This window comes from Macaca nemestrina, chromosome 4 (genome assembly GCF_043159975.1).
Source record: "Macaca nemestrina isolate mMacNem1 chromosome 4, mMacNem.hap1, whole genome shotgun sequence".
Taxonomy (NCBI): domain Eukaryota; kingdom Metazoa; phylum Chordata; class Mammalia; order Primates; family Cercopithecidae; genus Macaca; species Macaca nemestrina.
The window spans coordinates 117,939,869-117,959,185 of NC_092128.1; the positions used below are offsets into that span (position 1 = coordinate 117,939,869).

Consider the following 19,317-nt stretch of genomic DNA (forward strand, 5'->3'; position numbering starts at 1 on the left):
AGGCTGTCTGTAAGCTGGAGACCCTGGAATGCTGGTGGTGTGGCTCGGTCCAAGTGTGAAAGCCTCAGAACTAGGAAAGCCAATGATGTAACTCTCAGTCTGACGTCAAAGGGCTGAGAATTGGGTTTAGAGGGGGTTGTGGGGACGCTGGTGCCAATTCCCGAGTCCAAAGGCCAGAGAACCTGGAGTTCTGATGTCCAAGTGCAGGAGAAAAAAGGTGTCCCAGGTCCAGTAGAGAAAGAACAAATTTATTTTTTCACTGTCTTTTTGTTCTATCTGGGCTCCCAGACAGTTAGATGCAAGCCACTATGCCTGGCTAATTTTTTTGTAGTTTTAGTAGAGATGGTGTTTCATCATGTTGGCCAGGCTGGTCTCGAACTCCTGGCCTCAAGTGATTCACCCACCTCAGCCTCCCAAAGTGCTGGGATTACAGGCATGAGCCACTGCGTCTGACCCCTTTATTATCTCTTACAACAATTTCTGACTTAGAGTCTATCTTGTTTAGTATCAGTATAGCTACCCTTGTTCTCTTTTGGTTACTACTTGTATGGAATATTTTTTTCTATCCTCCTACACTGAACTTAAGCACTTCCTTAGATCTAAAGTAAGTCTCTTGTAAACATCATGTAGTTTTTTGTTTTGTTTTTAAAAACATCCACTCTGCTAATCTATGTCTTTTGACTGGAGAGTTTAACCTATTTACATTAAAGTATTTGTTGAGAGGGAAGGCCTTACTACTGCTATTTTGCAATATGTATTCTGTAAATCTTGTAGTTTTCTTGTCCCTCAGTTTCTCTATTACTGCCTTCCTTCATGTTTGGTTATTTTTTTTGTAGTGATGTATTTTAATACTTTTCTAATTTTCTTTTGTGTATATTTCTGTCTATATTTTTTATGGTTATCCCATGGGGATCAAATATAACATGCTAAAGTTATAACAATTGATTTTAAATTGATGTCAATTTAACTTGAATTATATGCAAAAACTTTACTCCTTACAGCTCTGCCCTCCCCCATTTTACTTATTGATTACACATACTACATCTTTATGTATTGTGTATCCATTAACATAGATTTTAAGTTATTTTTATGCTTTTGTTTCTTAAATCCTATAAAAGAATAAAAAGTAGAGTTATGAACTAAAAGTACAATCACACAAGCTTTCATAATTGTTCATATATTTACCTTTCCCAAAGAACTTTACTTTTTCTGTGGTTTTGAGTTACTGTTATTTCATTTCAACTTGAAGGACTTCCTCTCACATTTTTTGTAGGACAGGTTTAGTGATAATAAACTCCCTCAGCTTCTGTTTATGTGAAAATTTCTTAATTTTTGTGTCATTGTTGAAAGTGAGTTTGTTTGGATATACAACTTTCGGTTCACAGTGTTTTTGGTTTTGTATTTTTCTTTTAGCATTTTAAATATATCTTACACTGTCTTCTCACTTACAAAGTTTTTGCTGAGAAATCCCTTCGCAATCTTTTTAAGGGTCCCTGGTTTATGATGAGTCACTTTTCTCTTGTTTTCAAGATTCTCTTGTATTTGCCTTTACAGTTTAATTACAAAGTGTCTCAGTGTGAGTTTCTTTGGGTGTATCCTACTTCAAGTTCTCTGATTTTTTTTGTTTTTATTTTTGTATCTATATATCTACATACTTCTTCAAATGTAGGACATTTTTGGCCAATATTTCTTGTCTTTTTCTTGCTATCTTTCTTTCTGGGACTCCCATAGCATGTGTGTTGATTTGCTTGATGTCTCATAGGTTCTTCAGGCTCTGTTTACTTTACTTCATTCTTTTTTCTTGTTTCTCCACAGACTTAATAATTTCAAATGACCTGTTTTCAAATTTATGGATTCTTTCTTCTTCCTGACAGAGTCTGCAGTTGAAGACCTCTAGTAAATTTTTCTTTTTTTTTTCTTTTTTTTTTTTTGAGACGGAGTCTCGCTCTGCCGCCCAGGCTGGAGTACAGTGGCCGGATCTCAGCTCACTGCAAGCTCCGCCTCCCGGGTTCACGCCATTCTCCTGCCTCAGCCTCCCGAGTAGTTGGGACTACAGGCGCCTGCCACCGCGCCTGGCTAGTTTTTTGTATTTTTCAGTAGAGACGGGGTTTCACCGTGTTAGCCAGGATGGTCTCGATCTCCTGACCTCGTGATCCGCCCGTCTCGGCCTCCCAAAGTGCTGGGATTACAGGCTTGAGCCACCGCGCCCAGACTAAATTTTTCTATTCAAGCGTTATATTTTTCAGTTCCAGAATTTTTATTTGGTTTCTTTTTATAATTTCTATCTCTTTGCTGATATTCTCATTTTGTTCCTATATTGTTTGCTTGATTTCTTTAGCTCATTTTTCGGTGTTTTCTATTAGCTCTTTCTTCATATTTAAGACAATTGTTTTAAGTCTTTTTACCTAGAAAATATAATGCTATGGCAGGCATGATGACTCACACCTGTAATCCCACTTTGGGAGGCCAAGGTGGGTGGATAGACTGAGGTCAGGAGTTCAAGGCCAGTCTGGTCAACATGGTGAAACCCCATCTCTACTAAAAATACAAAAAAATTAGCTGGGCATAGTGGCATGCACCTATAATCCCAGCTACTTGGGAGTCTGAGGCAGGGGAATTGCTTGGATCAGGGAGGTGGGGTTGCAGTAAGCAGAGATTGCACCACTACACTCCAAACTGGGTGACAGAGCAAGACTCCATTTCAAAAAAAAAAAACAGAAAGAAAGAAAGAAAGAGAGAGAGAGAGAGAAAGAAAGAAAGAGAAGAGAAGAGAAGAGAAGAGAAGAGAAGAGAAGAGAAGAGAAGAGAAGAAAAGAGAAGAGAAAAGAAAAGAAAAGCCAGGTACAGTAGCTCATGCCTGTAATCCCAGCACTTTGGGAGGCTGAGGTGGGTGGATCACAAAGTCAGGAGATGGAGACCATCCTGGCTAACATGGTGAAACCCCATTTCTACTAAAAATTCAAAAAAATTAGCCGGGTGTGGTGGCAGACACCTGTAGTCCCAGCTACTCGGGAGGCTGAGGCAGGAGAATAGCGTGAACCTGGGAGGAGGAGCTTGCAGTGAGCTGAGATGGCGCCACTGCACTCCAGCTTGGGTGACAGAGTGAGACTCCATCTCGAGAAAAGAAAAAAAAAAGAAAGAACAAAAGAAAATACAATGCTAGTGTTTCTTCAGGGATGATTTTTTTTGACACTTTATTTTCTTCCACTGAACAGATGTTTTTCTGTTTCTTTGTATGCCTTTTGATTTTTTAAATTGGGCATTCTTAAAAAGTACCATTTCTCCCAGTCTTTGCAGACTTAGAAAACCATCACTAACCAACAAGGCAAGTTCTAAACTTTGGAACCCTCCCAGAGTGAAGGCATAAGGTCCTCTCAGGCCTTTTATGGGCATGCATCTGCCCTGGGCCTGTGTGTACTTTTCTCCCCCCAATTCACCCCATTTACTGTCTGCTTTTGAATGTCTTAATTTCCGAAAGAGTCTCACCCCAGCTTCTTTCCAGGGTCTTAGATATCCTATTGTTTTCCTCTACCCATAACTCGCCCATTCCCATGCTTCTACCAGTGTGTAGTCCCATTCCAGCTTTCACGAGCAGTGCCTGCTGCTTCCTGTGGCTCTTCCCAGCCTGGTATCTAAGTAATTCCACTTTTATCTGTCTGAGCTCGGAGTTAGATGAAACACAGACCAGTCCTTCAGGCAACATCCAGATATGTTAGATCATTGCAAATAACATTTCCTCTGGTCCCTCCAAGTTGAAAGATAAAACTGGGAGCTGGTCTGTGGTTCTCTTCACCCATGCCATGCAGAGGAGGGGATAGAGTAAGGGGGGCATGTAAAAATGCCACAAAATTTTCTACTCTTTTAATGTGGCTTTTTCTTGACTGGACATTTGCTTGGCTGCTGAAGACCTTTGGATGTTTCCCAGAGCTCCTATGAAGTTTATTTTATTTTATATTTTATTTTATTTTATGATGGAGTCTCACTCTGTCACCCAGGCTGGAGTGCAGTGGCGTGATCTCTGCTCACTGCCAGCTCTGCCTCCCAGGTTCACGCCATTCTCCTGCCTCAGCCTCCCGAGTAGCTGGGACTACAGGCACCCGCCACCGTGCCTGGTTAATTTTTTGTATTTTTAGTAGAATGGTCTCTACTGGTCTCTACTCTACGCCAGGATGGACTCGATCTCTTGACCTCGTCATCCACCCGCCTCGACCTCCCAAAGTGCTGGGATTACAGGCGTGAGCCCCCGCGCCCAGCCTACTTATTTATTTTTGAGACGGAGTTCCAGTCTTGTTGCCCAGGCTGGAGTGTAATGACATGATCTCGGCTCACCACCACCTCCGCCTCCCGGGTTCAAGCGATTCTCCTGCCTGAGCCACCCGAGTAGCTGGGATTACAGGCATAAGCCACCACACACGACTAATTTTGTATTTTTAGCAAAGACAGGGTTTCTCCATGTTGTGACCAACGTGTCAAGGCTGGTCTTGAACTCCCAACCTCAGGTGATCTGCCCCCCTCGGCCTCCCAAAGTGCTGGGACTACAGGCTTGAGCCACTGCACCCAGCCTATAAAGTCATTTTAATCAGTATTTAGATGTTCTTTTCATGTTTGGACGTGAGAACAGGGCCTGGAGTTACCTAGTCTGCCATCTTGCTGACCTCACTCTCTGCTTATGCCTATTTAAAGTTTTGTTTCTATTGTTGTAACCTTAAAGAGTCTCGATGAATACTCTCATTATTTAGGTGATAAAACTCAAACTCAAAGTGGTTATAGTGTTTAACCTATACAACTAAAAAGTGGATAACTCAGGGACTCAAGCCCAAGGCGTCTGAGTCTTCCTCTCTGCATCCTCTAAAGCAGTGTTTCCAAACTTGACATTCACACAAATTGCCTGGAGATTTCATTAAAATGCAGATTTTTGCCGGGCGTGGTGGCTCATGCCTGTAATCCCAGCACTTTGGGAGTTCGAAGCAGGTAGATCACCTGAAGTCAGGAGTTCAAGACCAGCCTAACATGGTGAAACCCTGTTTCTACTTAAAAAAAAAATTAGCTGGGCCTAGTGGTGCTTTTAATCCCAACTATTCAGGAGGCTGAGGCAGGAGAATCACTTGAAACCAGGAGGCGGAGGTTGCAGTGAGCCGAGATCGCGCCATTCCACTCCAGCCTGGGTGACAGAGTGAGATTCCATCTCAAAAATAATAATAAAAAAATGAAATGCAGATTGATTCATAAGGTCTAGGGTGGGACCAGAGGTGCTGAATTTCTCACAAGAACCAAAGCGAAGCTGAGGCTGATGGTCTGCAGCCCACAACTTGAGTGCTGGAGACAATGACAGCCTTAAGACAAGGAAGCAACCAGCTCAAAACGATGTCCTGTAAGTGTCTTCTGGATGTGTAGTGGCATACTTGTTTTCTTGTCTTACAGGATTGAGATGTAGAAAAAAATTGATCTAGCATGGAAGATAAAAAGATTCACAGTGGCACAGGATTTCTGGGCTTTCTTTTCTTAGTAATGAAGGTGACCTGAGTTCAAATGCAAATCCTAGACTTTCCCAAGGCATTCCAAAACCCCAGGCAAAGTTTTGGAATCCCAGAGCACCCCCCTCATTAGAAGAGATTTAAGTGGCCTATACTTTGAAAAGCAAACACTGGAGCCTCTACTCCACACCTGCTTTGCTCAGCTCCCTGAAGGCAGCTGATCTAAAGTGACTATTGAAGAAGCGTCTCTCCCATGCAATAAGCTTGCCAGAGAAGGACAAGGCCTCCCAAAGGAATATATATCCACCTGTAGGTCAATCAGAAAGACAAGACCTCCCAAAAGAATATATATCCATCTGTAGGTCAATCAGTCAAGCGAGACTAAAGAAGTACCATGGGTCGTGAAAGCCACTATAGTCAGTATTGGGAGCACTCTGCTCCCCTTTGGGGCCATCACTGTACTTCTCTGAGTCAGTGAGCCCAGGATAGTGCATCTGGGCGGTGTTTGTGACAAGAGTGTGAGAGAATGAGGATGGAGCAGGGGCCAGGTGAGACTGGGGCAGGGCTGCCAGCTGCCTGTTGAGTCCAATGCTGCTTTTCTTCTGTGTAGCTGCAGGCCTGCTGAGGCAGCAGCACGGCCCTTGTATGCTCACAGAGCAGGAAGTCATCAAACACAGAACAAGGGATCCCCAGGCTGCAGGCTCTGCCAATGTGGTTTCGATTCACTCAAATGTTAAAATAGTCTTCCTCTTGATCAGTTAAGTTTGTGAAATGTGCAGAAGGAGTTGGTAACAAGGGCAAGGGATACCAGCAAAGCAGTGGTCATTTCTGCCTTTCTTTCCTGGTTTAGGACCAGGGAACAACAGCAAACAGAAGGCCATGGCCCCATATGACAGAACGAGCTCTGCTGCTTCCTACTGAGGGGCCCTGGGAGGATTCTCCACCCTCCTAGCTCTGCTTTTTCTCATCAGACACTGCGCTCATCAGCAGTGCTCTGCCTAAGTAGACACTTCATTATCTAGAGGAGTTTGGAAATAGGGTGTTAAGACATTTTTGTTAAAGACAAACACCATGTGGAGAGTAAGATTCCAGGTCATGTGAGTGTCCATGACTAACTTGAGTTAACATTAGCTTATGAGAGGGTGTCAGGGCCAGATTCATCTATTGACTTAATAGCAGTTGAAGCGAAGGGCCATTGATTCAATTATTAATTACTTCACCCTTGACTTAGCATGTGCTATGTTGTCAGCTGTGTGCAAGACACTCAGAGCCCAGAAAACCCAAGTGAGACTAACAAAATAAAAACCCCATCCCTGTTCTGGAAGAGCTCCTAGCCCACACTATAAAGCTCTGTTCATTTCCAGAGACAGCCTTCCTTTCAGAGCCTGTGTTTGATTGATTGTTTTTATTCCTGCCTTCTGAATTTCATGACCAAAAACGCTGAAGAACTGTCCTTTCTCTCATGATCAAGAGAGAAGCTGCTCCCTGGCAAGTGGTATCATTCCTTCCCCCAACCCCAGGGAACATGTTCTAGGGAGTGAAGGAGAGGAGACGGGAGGAGAGGGGACGTGGGGACGTACTGTTCAGGTTAATATCCATTGATCAGCATATTTGAGTCTCTAAAATCTCATTCATTCCACTAAAGTTTCATAAATAGAGAGTCCCAGTAGGCTCTGTGCACATCTTCTAGACAATACCGCAAGAAGAAAGAGTAGCTGGTGTGCTTCTGGATTATGAAACAGCAAAACACAAAACCAAAAAAAAAAAAAAACACTGAACACAGAAATGACTACAAATCTGTACTTTCCCAGGCTGATCCATGGAGACCAGAGTTATGGGAAAGCCTCCCAGACATGCTGGGAGGGACTCTCAGTCCCGTCCCTCCCTTTACCCAAGACGGATGTGTGGGTTTAATGTTTCAGTAAGATTTCATCAAACCAAACCACAGGAGATAGATGGGTTTCCATTCCCAAGTTGCTCCTTTATTTTTGTTGAGAAAGTTACACAGAAGTTTAAAAAATATATGTGTCCATATCGGAAGATTGTCACCCAATTCAGAAATACATTCAGGGTGGCTTGAGATGATGAGACATTTGGGTTTGGAAAGAAATTGGTAAATTATCCACTTCTTTTACCACCCCAGGAAAATAGAAACAGAAAATTATCCAGGCAGGATGGAGAAAACTTTTTGAAATGCTAACTTGAGGGTCCAGCATAAAATATTCTATGTAGTGATTGTTGTTAGTGACTCGGGGCTTTTGTTCTGAAAAGTCAAAAGAAAGGCCCCCCCATGGCTTCAGTGGTTCCCAAGGGTCTCTCTTGCTGAAAGCTCATAATAGCCCTTGAGAATTATTGAGGAGCATGTTAAAAAAAGATTCTGGGGCCAGGCACAGTGGCTCACGCCTGTAATTCCAGCACTTTAGGAGGCTGAGGCGGGAGGATCACTTGAGCCCAGGAGTTTGAGATCAGCCTGAGCAACATCTCTACAAAAAAATACAAAAATTATCCTAGCATGGTGGCACATCTGTAGTCCCAGCTACAGGGAGGCGGGGGGCTGAGGTGAGAGGATCCCTTGAACCCGTGAGGTCCAGGCTGGAGTGAGCCATGATCCCACTGCAATGGAGTGGAGTGGAACACCACTCAGTCCAGCCTGGGCCACAGAACAAGACCCTGTCTCAAACAAACAAACAAACAAACAAAAACCTAAACAGATACTGGGCATTGAACCTGGACTCTCTGGATTACAGGTGCCAAGAGTAGAGCACAGTAATGTGCATTTTTAAGTGGTTCTCCCAAGGCGACTGTTTGAGTCTAAAAACCTTTAGAACTTTGTGTGTGAATGGTCTCTAGGTGAGTTTGTCTCCTGGTGGGTTTGGTAAGGTGGCTGGGCTGCAGCCAGACTGTGCTCTCGAACCACCAAAGCACCACAACACCTTGGAGAGCCCCTAATTCCTGGCCTGGGTGGGGCCTGGAACATCTTACACTATCATTAAAGAAGGACGCTCTCTGAGGCTCATGGCGGCAATGCCAAATGATTGAAAACCCAACTCAGACAGGCTTCCGATGGCCACAGAGGGAATAATTTGAGCAGCAACAAAGAAAAAAGACTGCTCTGGACTGGGGCACATCAATCATTTTAAAATTAATGAGTTCATCATGACAACAAAGAATGAAACTCATTGACCACCTGGAAGGATGCTGGGGAACCAATCAATGCATAAAGACTATGCATCACGCATGGATCCTGCCTTCCCCTCTGTGACCGAAAGCTGGCCTTTTGTTTCTCCAAGGAAGGTACTGAATCCCACTTGTCTGTGCAGTCCCGACAGCAGCCTCTCTCAGCCTTGCAAGTGCTTAGTGAGCGTTAAATCAGGAGGATGAGGCATTTCTCCACCAGCAAAGACATCCCTCGTATCTGTAATTACCTTAGCCCATTGAGGGAAGGGTCTGCTCCAAATTCTCACTACAGCGGCCCAGCTAGTTTGCCTCCTTACAAACTGTTGGGATTGCTGGGGTGACTTTACCCTTACCCTGAGGCTAGCGTCTCTCATTTTTCATCCCGGTGACTGCATGTTACCAGTTTTCTAATGTCATGAGCAGCCCCCACAAGCTGCAATCTTCAGACCTGCAACTACCCGATCAGTTGAGTCTGCTCGCCCTGGTTTTGCCAAATTGGTCTAGTTTCAAGAGGCCTCCAGTTACACATTGCTCGTTGGAGAAGGGGGCTGTGTCTGAACCTAGAGTGACCTCGGGATTGTGGTTGGGAACCAGGTTCACCTTCCAAGTGCCAATCTCACTCTGTAGAAGGGTGGGCCGCAGTGCAAGGGGTGGTAGCCCCTCAGCCTCCTATTGGTAGAGGCCTTGGGGGAGCAGAGAGGACATCTCCTCCCTTTGTATCCTGGCACCTGAGCCAGATATCGGCTCTCCCAGAGGCAATATGCATTTCCAAGCTGAGCTGTACACAGAGCTGAGACCCACATTGGCCACTGGCCAGCTGGTGACCTTGGGTAAGTAATGGTGGCCCTGAATCTCTGTATTCTCAACTTTAAAAGATGAGAAAGGTGTTTTTCTTCGGAGTGCTGTGTCAATTAGGAAGAGGATGGTGTACAGCAGGCACTTAACTGGCACTGCGTTCCTCCTGTGTGGGGTACTCTGGACCTTCCCTCCTCCGTCTGGGCTCCTTAGAAGCGAAGATCAACCCCTCTGGGCTTATTATCTCAGGTTGCCCTTTCACCCACCCTGTTTGCTGTCTGCTCCTGGACAGGGACTCTCATTAAGGGCAACAGTGTCAAGGGGTGGCCCAGGCCCTGGAGCCTGTTACCCCTATTTTGAGGCTCAATGGGAATGCCCATGGCCAGCTCCACAGCAGGACAGATGGCTCTGTCACTGGCCTTGAGTAATGGGAGGCTCCTCTCACCCTACTGGGTCAAAATCAAAGGTTTCTACCATCTTTGTGAGGCAGTTTTACATATATCAATCTCATCTGGACCCTCTCAAAAACTCAAGATGTGGGCAGGGCAGGGGCAAGGTAATTAGCCCTCTTTAACAGGATCAGAAAGTGAGATTCAGAAAGCCACTCATCCAGTGTCTTGCAGCTCCCAGGGGCTGCGCCACACATCATGCAGCCTTGGTGCCCCTCCTCCTCCCACTGGCCAATTTTACTGGAACTCATGAGTACACGAGGCCTCAGGACACCTCCGCTACTCTTACTAGCCCTACTGAAAAATCCCTAAGGACAGCAGGCTCCAGGATGTGAGGTCTCAGTGTTTGCAACTTTTCTCAGGGGAACTCCAGTTGTTATCTAATCATTTCAACACAAAACCTCAAAATAAACCCACATGAATTATGGACGAAATGCCCAATTCACAAGAATTTTCCAAAATAAATGAAGAATCATCTAAAATATTTCATGTATGTGCCGGACAAATCTGAATTGTGTACCCAGGTCTATCCTCAGAGCCTTGGTAAGTAGAGATTCTCTAGGGAAAAAGTTTGAGAGCAAACTTAGGCTTAGGAGAAGCAACAGGGTTGAGGCTGAGCATGGGGTTTGATGCTGGAGTGTCTGAACTCAAATCCCAGCTCTGTCTCTCACTTTTCTGGCCTCAAGGAAGCTGTTTAGAATCCTGAGGCTCTATTTTCTCATTTATAAAAGAAGGTAATGGCTGGGCGCAGTGGCTCATGCCTGTAACCCCAGCACTTTGGGAGGCCAAGGTGGGCAGATCACCTGAGGTCAAGAGTTCAAGACCAGCCTGGCCAACATGGCAAAACCCCATTTTTACAAAAACACAGAAATTATCTGGGCATGGTGGTGCACTTCTGTAATCCCAGATACCCGGAAGACTGAGAAGGGAGAATCACTTGAACCCGAGAGACGGAGGTTGCAGTGAGCCGAGATCACCCCACTGCACTCCAACCTGGGTGATAGAGTGAGACTCCATCTCAAAATAAATAAATAAATAAATAAATAAATAAATAAATAAATAAATACATAATAAATAAAATGAGGTAACAAGGCTTTTTTCAAAGGGTACTTTTGAAGTTTCTAACTTTTTTTTCTAAATGCAATATTGATTCTTTTTTTTCCTTCTCTCCTTCCCTCCCTCCCTCTCTGCCTTCCTCCCTCCCTTCCTTCTTTTTTTGATGGAGTTTCACTCCGTCACCCAGGCCGGAGTGCAGTGGTGGGATCTCAGCTCACTGCAACCTCTGCCTCCCAGGCTCAAGAAAGAAAAGTATGAAGTCTTTTTAAAAAACAAACAAACAAACAAACAAAAAATACAAAAACAAAGAAGAAGAAGAAGAATCAGGCCAGACAGGGTGGCTCACGCCTATAATCCTAGCATTTTGGGAGACCAAGCAGGTGAATCACTTGAGGTCAGGAGTTCGATCCCGGCCTGGCCAAAATGGTGAAACTCTGTCTATATTAAAAACGCAAAAATTAGACTGGGCACTGTGGCTCACGCCTGTAATGAGACAAGCTTGGAGATGATGAAATTGAGACTTAAAATAAGACATTATGATCACCTTTTCTTGTATGTTGTTTGCAGTTGAGTCCTAAGAGGCAGAAGGGGGCCACTCTGGAAATTCCAAGTCCTTGGGAGTGGTTTGTGTTTGCAGTTTCACATAAAAATGAACCTGTTCCATGAAGACTCAGAAGGGAGACTCAGAAAGGAGACTCAGAAGGGTGGGGGGAAGAAGAGGGGTGGATGATGAGAAATTGTTTAATAGGTATAATGTACATTATTTGGATGTTGAATACACTAAAATACCTCTACACACTTGATATGGTTTGGCTCTGTGGCCCCACCCAAATCTCATCTGGAACTGTAATCCCCACGTGTTGTGTCAAGGGAGGGACGTGGTGGAGGGTGATTGGATCATGGAGGCAGCTTTTCCCATGCTGTTCTAGTGATAGTGAGGGAGTTCCCACAAGATCTGATGTGTTTGTAAGTGTTGGGCAGTCACTCCTTTGCTTGCATTCTCTCCCCTGCCACCTTCTGAAGAAGGTGCCTGCTTCCCCTTCTGCCATGATTGTAAGTTTCATGAGGTCTCCCCAACCATGTGAAACTGTGAGTTAATTAAGCCTCTTTCTTTTTTTAAATTGGGTGGTATCCTTATAGCAGTGTGAAAACAGACTAATACAACAATATATCTGTGTAACAAAGTTACACTTGTACTCCATAAGTTTGTACAAAATAAAATGATAAAACTGAACCAGTTCTAAATCAGGTTAAATTGAACAAGAATATCAGGCATAGTCCATGGAAAACGACTCATGCTTCTCTCTGATTCCATAATTTATTTTTTTATTTTTATTATTATTATTATTTTTTTATTTTTTATTTTTTTGAGACAGAGTCTCGCTCTGTCGCCCAGGCTGGAGTGCAGTGGCACAATCTCGGCTCACTGCAAGCTCCGCCTCCCGGGTTCACGCCATTCTCCTGCCTCAGCCTCCCGAGTAGCTGGGACTACAGGCGCCCGCCCCTGCGCCCGGCTAATTTTTTCTATTTTTAGTAGAGACGGGGTTTCACCATGGTCTCTATCTCCTGACCTTGTGATCCGCCCACCTCGGCCTCCCAAAGTGCTGGGATTACAGGCGTGAGCCACCATGCCCGGCCCATAATTTATTTTTTATTTCCAACTTCATGCCTCTCAGCCACACCGGCCATCTCTATCATGTACCTTGGACCCTCTGGCCTTGGGGCCCGAGTGACGGCTTCAGCCCCTCTGGCCAGTATGTCCTTCTGCTGCCTGTACTGGACACATGTACTGCCTAAACCTGGAGACTTTCTTATCTGGTCCAGACCCCCAGTTCATCTAACACACTCATTCCACAAATAGAGCCTCAGGCCCCTCCAGGCCCATGGCTACAGAGCCTTTCCTCTCCTAGAGCTTCTTTCCTTTGAGACTCACAAGCCCTCTGCTTACCTGCAAGGTGACAGCCTCATCTGAGGAGGAGGAGCTGAGGCTCACCAGGTGGGAGCTGCCCCAAGTCAGTTTAGCTCAGAGGTCAGGGGTCTTTGTAAGATGCAGCATGAAAATGACGTGTTACGACCTCAACCTCCCTCTTGCATCACCCACTGGGCAAATGCCAATGTCACGTCCTATAAACTGACTTCCTGCCTCCTAGGTCTCTGCCTTGCCTGGTTTAGATCAAAGTGATCAACCTGCTCCCTGGAGCTCCGGGAGGGAAGTCTGGATGAGCCCTCTTGCCCTTCAGTTCTGCTGTCCTGCTCTACCCAGGTGGGTATCTGACAAGTTTGTGGATTTCAAGCAAAATGTAGCTAAAACACATTGTCTTACAGTATGAACTAAAGGAAAAGGTGTTTGAATGATATCTGTCTCTTTTGGAACCAAATCATTGGCTTGGATGATTTATTAAGAAGTGAATCGGCTGGGCCGGTGACTCATGCCTGTAATCCCAGCACTTTGGGAGGCCGAGGTGGGCTGACCACTTGAAGTTAGGAGTTCGAGACCAGCCTGGTCAACACAGTGAAAGCCTGTCTCTACTAAAAATATCAAAAACTTAGCTGGGTGTCCTGGCACACACCTGTAATCCGAGCTACTCAGGAGGCTGAGGCACGAGAATTGCTTGAACCTGGGAGGCGGAGGTTGCAGTGAGCCGAGATCACACCATTGCACTCCAGCCTGGGCTCCTTTGTCTAAAAAAAAAAAAAAAAAAAAAATTAAAATGCTCCAGTTTGGGGGGAGGAACAGGGTCACTACTATGAGAAAGCTAGACATGGCCTAAAGTCCTTTCTAAAATTTCCTCTGATATTCCTCGCACTTTCAAATGATTTCTCCTTTCTTCCCATTCCGGCCGCAGACTACTAGGAAGTACAGTGTTTTTTCTTTTGGAAGAAAATATAAATGGGAAGGCACAAGATTTTTGTTAATGCTGTTGCTGATTTTAAAATAAGCTAAAAATGTGCCGTCAATCCAGTTGGCTGCTCCCTGCTGCCCACGGAGCCTGTAATCACTGCCTTACAACTCACAAGAGCAGTGGCAACACAGGCAAACCACATCTGCATTTCCAAATTCTGAGCAGCAGGTCCCTGAAATAGAGGCAGGGTGCGGGAAATTATAGGACTTGAGTGAAACTGTAGGATTGCTGGGATTCCCACAGGCGCCCAGCCCCGGCTTGGGGAATGTTTGAGTGTGGGAACTACCCCAGCTTCTCCGCACTTACAGGAGAACCGAGGATTCACCCGTCATGAAAGCAGAGCTCCTGTCCCCTGGCATCCTACGCCCCAGGCAGGGCACCCGAGGGATCCTGGGAAAACCCAAAGCTATGTGGCTGAAGCTCCTACTTTGGGGCTTAGGGTTCAGTGGGTACACTAGACTCCTGTCCCCATTTGATTCTTGCATTTGGCAGACGAGTCACCCGAGCAGTGGGATGAGGAGGTCACTAACAGAGTCAACAGCAGGAATGCGGCTCTGGCCGGGCCCCAGGGAGGGAGGCAGCGGTCAGGACAGTGGTCATTTGTGGGGCCTGGGAAGGGTGGATGCTGGGAGGGATGTGGGGGGTGGTCCTGGAGGACTGTTGTTCTTTCTGGACCTGGGAAGTGGTTCTATGGGTGTGTCTACTTCATGATAATTTGATTTTTTGTCTTTTTTCAAATGTTTGTTATCCATAAAATTTGAAAAAGCTCTCAGGGCTTTGGTAACTCCCTGTGGGGTAGAGAGAGGCCCTCAGAATGTCAAGGCTGGATTTTCCACCAGGCTAGAAGGAGGAGGGCTCAGGGTTGTATTTGATTTGTTTAGCAGAGGGAAAGAAACTGGGCATGTCTTACACGAGGGAAAATAATTGTTTTCCTAACATCTGGGGTCTCAAAGGCGCTTGAGAAGTGATTACTTTGGGGGTTTCTGCTTCTCCTGGCAGGCTGAGCTGTTCTGGCTGGGGGGCTTCACTGTCTGCCTGTCCACAGTGCTGGCCTGCGGAGTCTCGCGATGGCTGATGCAGATGTGTGGGAAAGCCACGTGCCCCAAGAGGCTCCATCCTCCCAGTAAGCACTCCATGGAGGAAAGAGAGAGGTGGCGATCAATAAACTTGAGTCATTATTGATATTAGTTGTATTGAACATTTACCACGTGGCTAGCAGGGGTGCCGGGGGAAAAGTGACTAAAACCTGGAAGGAAGGTTTTTGTTGTTGTTGTTGTTTTGTTTTTTCTTTTGAGATGGAGTCTCACTCTGTCGCTCAGGCTGGAGTGCAATAAGCACCATCTCGGCTCACTGGAAGCTCCCCCTCCCGGGTTCACACCATTCTCCAGCCTCAGCCTCCCAAATAGCTGGCACCCACCACCACACCCGGCTGATTTTTTGTATTTTTAGTAGAGACGGTGTTTCATTGTGTTAGCCAGGATGGTCTCAGTCTCCTGACCTCAAGATCCGCCCGCTTCGGCCTCCCAGAGTGCTTGGGTTACAGGCATGAGCCACCGTGCCCGGCCGGAGGAAGGTATTTTTATCGGTCACAATTGACAGATGACAAAGGTGAAGATCCAGGTGTGTTTGGAGTTTGGCCCAGGTTAGGGGGCTACACAGGCTCAATAACTGCCTTTCGTTTGTTTAGATTCCGTCAAGACCAGAACAGAGAGAAACACAGAGGTGTCTGACCAGGAGTGGGCCTTCAGGGACCGCATAGCTTCTCAGTGCTCGGCTTGTGTGATGCGATAAGGGCCCTTAGAGCTCACTCACCCCTTCTGTCATGTGAGGACACAGGGAGATGGCATCATCAGTGAACTAGAAAGTGGGCTCTCCCCAGACAGCAAATCTCCTGGCACCTTGATCTTGGACTTTCAGCCATGAGAACTGCAAGAAACAAATTTCTGTTGTGTATGAGCCACCCAGTCCATGGTACTTTGTTATAGCAGCCTGACGGCACTAGCAAGCCTTAAGAAAAGTATCAGAAAATTGTCAGCCTGTCTCAAGAGCCTCAAGATATTTTCACTAAGGGGTTGTTGATACCCTTGAACATCTCCTTCTGTACACACATGCGCCTGAGCACATGCGTCTTTTCACAGTAGCCCACTGTGCATGTTGCTTCCCACACACCTGAGAGTATCAGTCTTGGTAGGTGGTGTTGGGGGTATGTCAAGGGCTCCCCGTGACCAAGATGTAGCCACTTCTGGCCCTTACCAACTGCCCTTCCAGACTCGTCTCCCAGCTTACCCTGCACCCCCTGCCCTGAGCACCTCATCTTGCAGACATGGACACCTTTCACTTGATCTCCTTTGTTCCTTTGGTGCTGCTGCTCTGCTTCCTGGCTGCCTTTTCCCATCTATGAATAGTATAATTAGATTTTCCTGTAATTAAGTGAGTGACTTTGGAGGCCTCCATTTCCATTTTGCCTCTGTCCTGACTTCCTCACATCCCCTCCAGGACCGTTCCTCTATGTGGCCTTCGGCCTTCAAGCTTCTTGCAACTGCATCTTCACTCAACCTGTGCCTTCTCTCTGGAATGCCTCTCCCACCTTCTCTGTGCATCAAAGCCTTATTCACTCCCGAACTCAGCCTACAGGATTCTACATAGAATTAAACTTCCCTCCTCTGGAGGCCTGTGTACTTGTTCATTGAATTAGTCAAGTGTCTTTGGTACAAATGGTCAAGGGCACGAACTGGGTGCGGGACTGGGTCTATATCTTACTCTGCCACTCCGTGGCAAAGTTGGAACATCTCTGTGCTTCGCTCTTATCCTTAAAATGGGGTTAATGGCTGGGCGTGTGGCTCATGCCTGTAATCCCAGCACTTTGGGAGGCCGTGGCGGGCAGATCATGAGGTGAGGAGATCGAGACCATCCTGGCCAACATGGTGAAACCCTGTTTCTACTAAAAATATAAGAATTAGCTGGGTGTGGTGGTGCGTGCCTGTAATCCCAGTTACTTGGGAAGCTGAGGCAGGAGAATTGCTTGAATCCGGGAGGTGGAGGTTGCAGTGAGCCAAGATCGCACCATTGCACTCCAGCCTGGGCAACAGAGTGAGATTCTGTCTTAAAAATTTTTTTTTTTTTAAATGGGGTTAATAACTGTGAGTTCCTTGTAGGGATGTGTGATCATTCATTGAGCGGAAATATGGGAAGTATTTAACACTTGACACGGGGTAAGCACTAGGTGAGTATGGCAGTTGCTACATTTATCTCCTTGTGTTCTAGTTGGTTTTTACCCTTTTGTACCCCAATCCCAGACCCCCACACTGTCAGCTACCAGAAAGCAGAAGCCATATTCATGTTTACATTCCCAGTGCCTTATCTATGGATTGGCACAGGGGAGGTTCCCCCAAATGTGACTGGTGAATAGGCGGCTTTGTTCCAGACCATTGATGCACCTTCCATGGTGGAATGGAAATTAGAATCCCCACCTGAGTTACCTCAGGTATTCCCGTTTGTAGATTACAGGAAAGTTTCCCGTGCTCTTAGGAAAAGGAAGCTCATGGTCACCAGGCACTATACCTAGTACTTTCATGGATGCTATTCAGTTTAGTCTTCTCCTAAATGCTTGCTTTTATTGTGCAGGTAAGGAAACAACTTCAGAGAAGTTAAGCAACTTGCCCAGGCCACACAACTATTCAAAAAAGAAGTAATATTTGAGTTCAGGGCTGGGTGCCCCCAAGCCAGCACACCTTCTCACTTGTTACTCATTTGTAAATTCCATGGTGGGTGGAGGACATATCCTGGAGAGGGTATTGAGTGGTTCGGGATTTACTAAAACCCCTCTTGCTTCACACATAGCTGACGCTGAGTCCTTCGGAAGAGTGCCTGCACATTTAAAAAATGCAGAGAAGTGTTCAGAGCCTGCTGGGGAAGCAGGGAGCTGCTATTTCTGTTCAAGGCAATGAGTGAGGCTGGGCCTTCCCAGAATTAATTTGGAATCACCCTAGAGAAGGCTGGTGGCTTGCAAGATACTGGATCTTGCTGGCTCAGCTAGGCACAATGCAAGGTGGTATACAGAAATGGTTTCACTGACTCCTGGAAGGATGCCCAGGCCGGGATACTCATTGTGAGTTGCAAAAAAAAGGAAAGGGGAATCCTCAGAGGGAAGGCAGGAACAAGGGCTCATGGCCGGAGGTGTGGAGCTGCATTGAAATCCTCTTGAGTGGGATGCCCAGGCTTCCCCACCAGATCCCAGAAGCTCAACGTAGTGTCCTGATGTCCTGAGTGGCTCTGCAGGAGCCCAGGTGTCATTCTGGGTGAGTGGGCTCAGATCCTCCACACTCTTCATCCTCCAGGCACTCTGGGTATCCCCCATTCTCTGGGTGGGGACAGCTTTCTGGTTGAGCTGGGTGAGGGTGATCATAGCCAGCAATCCTGACTGGGCCTTCAGTTCTTGATCCCCAGTACAGGCAGGGGCTACAGGGTGTCCTGATGCACAGAGGCCCACTGGCTGCTCAAGGTCTCCTCCCACATCCATCTACATCCTGACTCAGTGCTGAATTGTGACACTCTGGAGGACAAGGCTGGTGCTCCCAGTGTGTACTTGCCTTCCTGGAGGCCAGGCTGCCAAGAACTGGCTCCTAGCCACCCACTTCTTCAAGGCCCTTAACACTTGACATGGGGTAAGCACTAGGTGAGTATGACAGTTGCTGCATTTATCTCCTTGTGTTGTAGTTGGTTTTTACCCTTTTGTACCCCAATCCTAGACCCCCACACTGTCAGCCAGAACTCCACTACTCAGAGCAGCGACAGCACTCCTCACCCCCTCCCTGTCCACCCCACAAGTGCTACCTGCTTACCTGGGTCGTGTCCACGCTGGCCTCTATTCTTGGGGCCTGGGGAGCCAGAGAGCCACCAAGGCCAGGCTCAGGAAGCAGCCTTTGGTGGGGCAGCCCACCTGCACTCACCCCTCCCTTGTGCCTTCTCACCTGGAAGCATCCCCACTGGATGCAGGTTCCCTCCATGCCTCCACCTAGGGGCATCCCACCCCTCATTGCAACACTCTCCCTCATTGTTGCTGTGTGAGCTTCGTTGAAGACAAGGTTGAAGAACCCTTCCTCCCCTGCACCATCCCTGCTCCTTCGTCTCCTGCCCTTTGCCTGCCCTACCTGTCGCCTCAGTGTGCACTGACCTGGCCCTGCAGGCACTCACACGAGCACATCTTGGCCTCCCTCCTGAGGGCCCTACCCAGACCAGTCACAGGAAGGCAACCTCGGGCAGCACTAGCTGGTCACTGGGCAGTGGGGACAAGGACCAATGGGCATCGTGTGTTGGGGAGGGGGTGTGGGTTGGGGAGGAGGTGTGGGTTCCTGGACCTTTGCCCTGTTCCTGAGGTGGGCAGATGGGGTTCCTGGTTGACCCTGCACACAGCCTCCGGGGTGGTCCCCAGAGGACCGTGCAGTGGGGACAGCCAGTGGCAGC

General features: G+C 46.8%; 1 long non-coding RNA gene across 1 annotated transcript; it reads left to right on the plus strand.

Annotated features, from left to right (window-relative positions):
* The first annotated feature begins 14,367 nt into the window (after positions 1-14,367).
* Positions 14,368-18,120, plus strand: LINC02902 (long intergenic non-protein coding RNA 2902). The gene is made up of 3 exons (XR_011621787.1): positions 14,368-14,437; positions 17,479-17,565; positions 17,695-18,120. It is a non-coding gene; the product is annotated as a long intergenic non-protein coding RNA 2902 (long non-coding RNA).
* Positions 18,121-19,317: the final 1,197 nt, after the last annotated feature.